This window comes from Doryrhamphus excisus, linkage group LG2, assembly GCF_037039965.1.
Source record: "Doryrhamphus excisus strain RoL-2023G ecotype Guam linkage group LG2, RoL_Dexc_Guam_v1.1, whole genome shotgun sequence".
Taxonomy (NCBI): Eukaryota; Metazoa; Chordata; class Actinopteri; order Syngnathiformes; family Syngnathidae; genus Doryrhamphus; species Doryrhamphus excisus.
The window spans coordinates 12,352,595-12,362,346 of NC_136358.1; the positions used below are offsets into that span (position 1 = coordinate 12,352,595).

At 49.4% G+C, this 9,752-nt stretch overlaps 1 long non-coding RNA gene across 1 annotated transcript; it reads left to right on the plus strand.

The window, feature by feature from the left end:
* Nucleotides 1–1,769: 1,769 nt before the first annotated feature.
* LOC144901959 (uncharacterized) lies at nucleotides 1,770–9,493 on the plus strand. Its single transcript, XR_013630164.1, has 3 exons — nucleotides 1,770–2,186; nucleotides 2,670–2,746; nucleotides 9,209–9,493. It is a non-coding gene; the product is annotated as an uncharacterized LOC144901959 (long non-coding RNA).
* The last annotated feature ends 259 nt before the right edge of the window (nucleotides 9,494–9,752 follow it).

Consider the following 9,752-nt stretch of genomic DNA (forward strand, 5'->3'; position numbering starts at 1 on the left):
ATAAAGCTGCTTGTACACTGTGATCTTTATGATTCATGATGACGCCTTTTACCCTGCAGGTGCCAAAGTGAACGCTGCACGCGACGCCACTGCACCACGCTGCCAAAAGCATGAGAGTGGATATGATTGAGATACTCGTGGAATTTGGAGCCAACATTTACGCCAGAGATAAACATAACAAGAAACCTGTTGACTACCCGACACCAGGATCTCCTGCTTGCGGTCTTATGAGGGTATGATGAAAGTGTATCATCAGATAAATATTGAGAACGTCATTACACGATGACCTAAGTAAGCATTGTACACAGTGTACTTATTATTGAAGTGTATGGACGAAAGCCCAGTATTTGATTTGAGACATGTTTGCAGTAGCAATAAACTGCCAACAGATGATGCACAAGCATCATTAAAACACACTGCAGCCATGACGCCACGATGCTGTAGCATAACTGTTTCACCAAGCAAACAAGGTAAAAATAATGTATGTTGCTGCCCCCGCACCCACCCCCTGCAGCCACTCCCATGAGCCTGCAGCAACTCTGAAAGCTCTGAAAGTCATCGGTCACTTGCAGATACCAAAACTCATTATCAGCTACTTCTGCTATCAGTGATTGACACGCGAAGAGGACTCAGATGATGGTCTTGTATTATTTATTCATGTACAACGACATGCACTTTTTTTTTTTACCAGATGTATTACTGAGCAAGACACAAGCACCAGATATATCCTCATGTTTTCTGTGGCCATAAATAAAGCACAAAACGTACAGACCACAACAAAATTAAAATTCTACTTTATTGACCTAAATTGGAAGTAGGCACTTATTGGATAGAGGCCAAATCAGCTTCATTTGTAAATGTTTTACACATCATTTGGAGTGCATGAGAAAGTGGAAAGGAAAATGTTACATTCCAAGCAAATGGTGAAACACCATGAATAATGGTAAAGTCATACATTTGTGAGAATAATAAAGTATAAATTTAAAAAGTACATTTTGCACATGTAGCAGCATAGGAGTATATCCATATCTCCCTATGCAGCGTGTCCCATTAAACAGAGTTCACTGCCGGCCAATCATTGTGTGGGTGGCGAGTATTTAAGCAGTGCTCCTCTCACTGTCTCTCTCTCTGCACTTCCGTCTGTGTACTTCCGGGTCAAGTGTTCGACTGAGACAGTGGTCGGTGTGCTGTTGGGGACACACGTGTCTTTTGGCGTCCTATTGTGGTGAGTGTTATCTCTTCCTCTCTCTCCGTTGCTGTGCATGCTCATAGCTTGCTAATGAGAGTGTGGTCATAGGTGAGACACCCGTAGCCGCCTGGGCTTACTCCCTCCCTCGCTCCTCTCACGTGCCTGTGTATCTGCTTAGAAGGTATGTAGAGTACTAACATGGGTCGTAACCGCATCATTGTCAGTCATATCGTTAATTTTAACATCTGCTTAGAAGGTGTAATCTGCCTGAATGCCAGCCGTCTGAGAACTCCGCTGCTTTGTCTCCGCTCTCGGTCTCTGCGGTTGCTTCCGCTGTTTCGTCTGCTCGTCCGCTGCTTGCCTTGACTGGCTGCTATCCCGCCGCTGTGCTTCCCGCTGACCTGCTGTTCGGTCTTGCGGCTTCGCCTGGCTGGGAGCTTGGCGCTGGTGACCTCTGTTTGCGCTCTGGACTCCTGTGACTGACTGGCCAGGCCGCTCAGCCTCTCCTGACAGACAGACACTACGTGCCAAATTTATTTAGAGTTTCGTTTTTATTATGTGTGTTTTAATGGTGGGGTGGTAGATCCCTTTTTGTTTAGTTACCATTGTATAGGTTTTCCCTTTGCTTTTGGTTAGATTATTTCTATAGGTTTACCTTTTTTTTGTTTTAGGATTATTTTGACTTAGTTATATATTCTAGCCCAGTCGCTTTATTTGATTTTGGGAATTGGGTGGATTTTCCTTCAGTAGTTCTTCTTTTGTTTATCACATGTTGTTTTGTTTGTTTCATTTGTGATTAGTGGCTCTTCCTTCAATTTAGTTAGTACAATTTTGCTACTTTTGTTTAATTGCTTTATTTTGTTTTGACCCCACTAATTGTTTTATTCCCCTTTTCAGTTGCTGAGGACCGGTGGTGGTGCTGGTGGTCTGGGTGGCGGTATCCTCTCCGTCCGTGTGCGGTGCTCCTCTGGGATTGGTTTTCTTTGCACAACCCTGTGTGAGTGTGTCACGTGTGACTGGGTGCTTTTTGAGTTGTTTTGGGTGGATCCCCCCCCCCCCCCCCTTCACTAGCCCAATTTCCACCTGGTAAGCCTCAGCACCTGATTAGGTTTCCCTCTTCCCCTCCTTGTGTGTGTGGTATTTTAAAAAAATGTTTACTTGTTAATAAAATCTATTAATTTTTTTATAACGTGAACCATGTCTCATGCCTCATGAGTATAATGAACCTGTGTATGCCTTAAGAGGGAAAAGAAAAAAAAGAAATTGACTCTCTGGGTGAAATTCCCAGGGTGGCGTTGTCTGGTCCTCGAACACCTCTGGTGTAAGCCAGTATTCTTCCACTACCTACCACTGCTACAAACTTGGCGTTGTCGGCAGGATTTACTCAATTGAAAGGCTGAGACGTGTGTCCCGTTTGTTTTTTTTACTTTCTGATTGTTTTGTGTATTGATTTTGTGTTTTTTTTTTTTGGTCCTGACAGATTGGAGAGCTTGGAGACAAAGCAGCGGTAATTCACAGCGGATCTTTGTGACAGTCCTGGTGAGACTGTTTCAGCAGGTTCGTTTTTTTTTGTGGTACGGTTGCGCCATACTAACTACCTGTAGTATACTGCTTTCGCTGTAGTTATGGAGGAAGAGATTCAGGAACTCAGAAATGTAATTGCACAGTTAAAAGCTGACAATGAGCGGTTGCGACAGGAACAGGCTGGGCCTAGTGCTCCTCCTTTTACTTCTGTGCCACCTACTGTCCCCTCGACGTCTAGTGTCTCTGTACCAGAGAGACTAATTTTTGTGCCTAGAGATAGGAAGTGTCCAGTCTTTAGGGGAAGGGTAGGTGTAGGTTTGAGTGAGTGGAGAGAGGAGGTGCAGGCCTGTATGAGAGCCCGGCATCTATCCCGGTCTGACCAGGCATTCTTCCTGTTTGATCACTTAGAGGGTGAGGCTAGAGATGAGATCAAGTATCGCTCTAGCGCGGAGAGAGAGGATCCTAATTGCATACTTGCCATTTTACAGGAGCTATACGGGTGTTCAGATTCTTATGTTGCACTGCAGGAGGCTTTCTTCTCTAGGAAGCAGACAGAGGGCGAGACTCTTCAAGAGTTTTCCCTCGCTTTGATGGGTCTCATGGAGAGGGTGAAGCAGCGTGCCCCGGCCGGTATGTTGAACTCTGAAGTCCTCCTGAGGGACCAGTTTGTTGAGCAGGTGTTCAACAGTTCCCTGCGTCGTGAGCTGAAGCAGTTGGTGCATAGACAGCCTAATTCCACTTTACTTGATGTTAGGGCAGAGGCGATCCAGTGGGAGCGCGAAGGGTTACCTGGTGGCGCAAGAGGCCGTAGTCACTCCGTCCCCCTAATGTTTGGTGTTCAGTATGGGGTTCATGGTGGTCCTCAGGTGTCTGTCCCCTCGTCTTCCGTAGCAGAGATCAGTGAGATGAAAGAAATGCTAAAACGTCAGCAAGAGCAGCTCAATCAGCTCACTGAGAGCCTTGCTCGGCTGCAGAATCCCCAGCAGTACAACCGCCCACCTCGTACTGGCCCCATAGTGTGCTTGCGCTGTAATCAGCCTGGTCATATTGCCCGACATTGTGATGGAGCGCGTGTTTCTTCCCGCTCACAGGTCCCCTCCCGACCCCCTCCTACCCCTGGTAGGCAGTCCCACAACGCTCCGGTGTCGGAAAACTAGTGCCCACCGAACTGCGGAGCCACAGTTTGGGTGGGGCCGCCACTGTCTCACAGGAGGTCTCAGGTAGCTTTGAATCTTCTAAGCTGATTTCATCTTGTCCCCATCTAGATGTGGACATGGGTGGAGTTAAGGTTCCCTGTTTGGTGGACACGGGTTCTATGGTCACCACGATTTCTGAGGGCTTTTTCCGCCAGTATTTCGAGCCTTGGGGTCAGGAGCGCCTGCGGTCGTGTCACTGGTTGGAGCTCAAGGCTGCTAATGGTTTGGCTATCCCCTATCTTGGCTACCTAGAGCTTGAGGTGGAGCTTTGTGGTAAGCTAATGCCCCACTGTGGAGTGTTGGTGGTAAGGGACCCCCCTGATGGTACACCTGCCCGGGTGCCTGGTGTTTTAGGGATGAATGTGATGCGCAAGTGTTACCACGAGCTTTTTGTGCAACATGGCGCTACTTTGTTTTCGCAGCCTTGTGTTTTGGAGGCCCCCAGGCCTGTTATGCAGGCCCTACAGCAGTGCCGCGTTGACAGCACTCGGACCCCTCGTGACGTTCCAGGACAAGTAAAGATCAGAGGTAAGAGAACCTGGCGGATCCCTGGCGGAGCCATGAAAGTTGTGACTGCCACATGTTCAGCGCAGTACGCTGGTTCCACTGTCCTCTTTGAGCCCTCTGATTCTGGGTTGCCTGCTGGGTTGCTTGCGTCCCCTGCCTTGGTCCGAGTAGTCAGAGGTACAGCCTACATACCTGTTGTTAATGTGGGCACCATCGAGGTGCTGTTGCATCCCCGTACAGCTGTTGGCACGCTGGACTTGGTGAATGTGGTCAGTCTGCCTGCAGGGATCACCGAGGTACCATCAGGTGTGGCCACTCTGTCCTCCCAGACAGCTGTTCCCAGTGTGCAACAGCAGCTGGGAGACCTGGACCTGTCCCCATTGTCTGCTGAGGAGCAAGGTAAGGTGAGGGCTGTGCTTCAGCAGTACACCCCTGTATTTTCAGCCCACGAGGGAGACCTTGGGTGTACCAACCTCATCTCCCATGACATTCCTCTAGTTGATAATGTCCCGGTCCGGCAGCGCTACAGGCGTATTCCACCCTCTGAGTACGAGGTCGTAAAGGAGCACATTAACCAGCTGCTGTCATCCCAGGTCATTCGGGAGAGCAGTAGCCCCTATGCGTCTCCTATCGTGTTAGTGAGGAAGAAAGATGGTTCGATTCGCATGTGTGTTGACTACAGGCAGCTCAACAGTAAAACCCATAAGGATGCCTTCCCTCTACCACGCATAGAGGAGTCCCTGGATGCTCTTTGTGGTGCTCGCTGGTTCTCGACCCTGGATTTGGCCAGTGGTTACAACCAAGTTCCAGTTACTGAGGCAGATCGGGCCAAGACTGCCTTTTGCACACCCTTCGGCCTGTTTGAGTGGAACAGAATGCCCTTTGGGCTCTGTAACGCCCCCAGTACCTTTCAGAGGTTAATGCAGCGTATCTTTGGTGATCAGCAGTGTCAGTCATTATTATTGTATCTGGATGATATCGTTGTGTTCTCCTCCACTATAGAACAACACCTGGAGAGGCTGAAGTTGGTCCTAGGTCGATTACAGCAGGAGGGCCTCAAGGCAAAGCTCAGTAAGTGCTCCTTCTTCCAGAGAGAAGTGAGCTACTTAGGCCATGTGATTTCTGGTGAGGGTGTCTCCACCGATCCGAGTAAAATTGAAGTGGTCGCCAACTGGCCAATTCCTACTACTGTCTCGGAGTTACGCTCTTTTCTCGGGTTCGCCAGTATTACAGGCGGTTTGTGGAGGGTTTCGCCAAGCTGGCAGCCCCTCTGCACAAAGTTGTAGCTGAGTGTAGCAACACTAGGGCTGGTAGGAGGTCTGACCGTGGTGTCGTCAGGTGTTGGACTGACCAGTGCCAACAGAGCTTTGAGGCATTGAAAGCTAGACTCACCACTGCACCTGTGTTGGCTTATGCTGATTTCTCCCTTCCTTTTGTCCTCGAGGTGGATGCAAGCCATGGCGGCTTGGGCGCGGTGCTCTCTCAGGAGCAGGCAGGTAAGGTAAGACCGATAGCCTACGCTAGTCGAGGCCTGAAGCCCACAGAACGGAATATGGCTAACTATAGTTCCATGAAATTGGAGTTCTTGGCCCTTAAGTGGGCCATGACGGAAAAGTTCAGGGAGTACTTATTGGGTAATAAGTGTGTGGTTTATACTGACAACAACCCTCTTAGTCATTTGTCTTCAGCTAAACTGGCCGCCACTGAGCAGAGGTGGGCAGCTCAGCTGGCCTCTTTTGACTTTGAGCTCAAGTATCGTTCTGGTAGAAGCAACAGGAATGCAGACGCGCTCTCCCGTCAGCACCCGCCTGGCCCTCAAGACGTGGAAACGATGCTTCCCGGCACCGCCATGCCTCAGCCCTTGGAACAAGCCCTGGGGTTGAGAAAGGTGGAGGTAACTCAAGCTTCTGTCGCTGTCATGCCACAGCGCTCTACGCCTGAACTTCATGCCCTTCAACAGGCTGATCCCGTCATCCAGGAACTGCTAGAATTCTGGCAAAGAAAGCAGCGTCCCACTCGGGAGGAACGGGTACAGCTGTCTCAGTCTGCACTGGCCTTGCTTCGTCAGTGGGACAGACTGGTTGAAAAGGATGGGGTGCTGTATCGCCAGGTGTTCCGCCCCGATGGTGCTGAAGCTATGCTTCAGTTGTTGCTGCCGAGTGCGCTGTGTAAAGAGGTCCTGACCAAAATCCACCAGGAGCACGGGCACCAGGGAGTGGAGCGAACGTTGGCGCTCCTACGGTCCCGATGCTACTGGCCCAGCATGTCTGCAGACGTGACCCGATGGTGTCAGACATGTGAGAGATGTCAGGTTGCCAAGGATGTACACCCCAAAGCTAGTGGCTTTATGGGGCATTTGTTGGCGTCACGCCCCAATGAAATCCTTGCCATTGATTACACCACCCTGGAGCCTGCCCAGAATGGTGTAGAGAACATCTTGGTGATGACAGATGTGTTTAGTAAGTACACCGTAGCTATCCCGACCCATGATCAGCGTGCTGCCACGGTGGCCAAGGTTCTGGTGTCAGAGTGGTTCTACAAGTTTGGTGTTCCTTCTCGGTTGCATTCTGATCAGGGTCGTAATTTTGAAAGCTCCCTCATCCAGCAGTTGTGTAACTTGTACGGCATTGTGAAATCTCGTACCACTCCCTACCATCCGCAAGGAAATGGTCAGTGTGAGCGGTTCAACCGCACACTCCACAATCTGTTGCGTACCCTGCCAGTCTCCAGGAAGAGGGATTGGAATGCCTGTTTGCCCCAGGTCCTCTACTGCTACAACACTACTCCCCATCAGGCCACGGGTGAGTCGCCCTTTTTCTTGATGTTCGGCCAAGACCCTCGACTGCCGATAGATTTCCTGTTGGGTCGAGTTGAGAGTCCTGTTGGTGGCTCGGTTCACGAGTGGGTTCAGGAGCACCAAGCTCGACTGCAGGTGGCATTTGAAGGTGCAAAGGAGCGCTTGCAACAGGCCGCTGATCGCAGACGACGAGCCCATGACCAGCATGTGAGACATCTACCGTTAGGTGAGGGTCAGTTGGTGTTTTTGCGGGACTTTAGTGCTAGGGGGCCTCATAAGACCCGTGATAGGTGGAGTTCGGTAAAGTATCAAGTGATGAGGGCACCAGACCAAGGGGGTTCAGTGTACACAATCGGGCCAGTAGACGACCTGACTAAGGTAAGGCAGGTACATCGTACTATGTTGAAGGCGGTGGTAGGAGTAGACTCCCCCGGTAGTGCCTCTGCCCATAACTCTCCCCTTGTTGAAGAGTCACCTGTTGAAGATGAGTGCTCATTTGAGTATGATTTGCTTGTTTTGGGACACCAGACTCCTGAGGTACCCGCTGCCATGCCCACCACCAGGTTAGTGACAATGACTTGTCCCACACCCCAGATTTTAGTGCCACCGTCCAACTCAGACCCCCCTGGGCGTCGTCCCTCGAGTGCTTCACCAGAGGAAGCCTCAACATCTTTGGCTGTTCCCTTAGTTGGTCAGGCCAGTCCGGATCACGTGGCTCCTCGTCGGACCCTTCGGTCAACTGCTGGCCACCACACGAATGTGCATCACCTCCCACGACCAGCTAGAAACCCAAAAGTTGCCAACCCTTCTGTTTCGAATGGAGTGTCTGCTTTGTTTAGACCTTGTAGCTAGTTTGTAGTATCTCCCTCTTTGTTCATCGTCGGGGCGACGATGCAAGAAGGGGGGGTAGAATGTAGCAGCATAGGAGTATATCCATATCTCCCTATGCAGCGTGTCCCATTAAACAGAGTTCACTGCCGGCCAATCATTGTGTGGGTGGCGAGTATTTAAGCAGTGCTCCTCTCACTGTCTCTCTCTCTGCACTTCCGTCTGTGTACTTCCGGGTCAAGTGTTCGACTGAGACAGTGGTCGGTGTGCTGTTGGGGACACACGTGTCTTTTGGCGTCCTATTGTGGTGAGTGTTATCTCTTCCTCTCTCTCCGTTGCTGTGCATGCTCATAGCTTGCTAATGAGAGTGTGGTCATAGGTGAGACACCCGTAGCCGCCTGGGCTTACTCCCTCCCTCGCTCCTCTCACGTGCCTGTGTATCTGCTTAGAAGGTATGTAGAGTACTAACATGGGTCGTAACCGCATCATTGTCAGTCATATCGTTAATTTTAACATCTGCTTAGAAGGTGTAATCTGCCTGAATGCCAGCCGTCTGAGAACTCCGCTGCTTTGTCTCCGCTCTCGGTCTCTGCGGTTGCTTCCGCTGTTTCGTCTGCTCGTCCGCTGCTTGCCTTGACTGGCTGCTATCCCGCCGCTGTGCTTCCCGCTGACCTGCTGTTCGGTCTTGCGGCTTCGCCTGGCTGGGAGCTTGGCGCTGGTGACCTCTGTTTGCGCTCTGGACTCCTGTGACTGACTGGCCAGGCCGCTCGGCCTCTCCTGACAGACAGACACTACGTGCCAAATTTATTTAGAGTTTCGTTTTTATTATGTGTGTTTTAATGGTGGGGTGGTAGATCCCTTTTTGTTTAGTTACCATTGTATAGGTTTTCCCTTTGCTTTTGGTTAGATTATTTCTATAGGTTTACCTTTTTTTGTTTTAGGATTATTTTGACTTAGTTATATATTCTAGCCCAGTCGCTTTATTTGATTTTGGGAATTGGGTGGATTTTCCTTCAGTAGTTCTTCTTTTGTTTATCACATGTTGTTTTGTTTGTTTCATTTGTGATTAGTGGCTCTTCCTTCAATTTAGTTAGTACAATTTTGCTACTTTTGTTTAATTGCTTTATTTTGTTTTGACCCCACTAATTGTTTTATTCCCCTTTTCAGTTGCTGAGGACCGGTGGTGGTGCTGGTGGTCTGGGTGGCGGTATCCTCTCCGTCCGTGTGCGGTGCTCCTCTGGGATTGGTTTTCTTTGCACAACCCTGTGTGAGTGTGTCACGTGTGACTGGGTGCTTTTTGAGTTGTTTTGGGTGGATCCCTCCCCCCCCCTTCACTAGCCCAATTTCCACCTGGTAAGCCTCAGCACCTGATTAGGTTTCCCTCTTCCCCTCCTTGTGTGTGTGGTATTTTAAAAAGATGTTTACTTGTTAATAAAATCTATTAATTTTTTTATAACGTGAACCATGTCTCATGCCTCATGAGTATAATGAACCTGTGTATGCCTTAAGAGGGAAAAGAAAAAAAAGAAATTGACTCTCTGGGTGAAATTCCCAGGGTGGCGTTGTCTGGTCCTCAAACACCTCTGGTGTAAGCCAGTATTCTTCCACTACCTACCACTGCTACACACATTTAAAGTTGTAGATTTACAAAAATAATCGGTATTTTACAACTATTAAATTGACAACTTTCCCGTAAATTTCTTGACTTTTT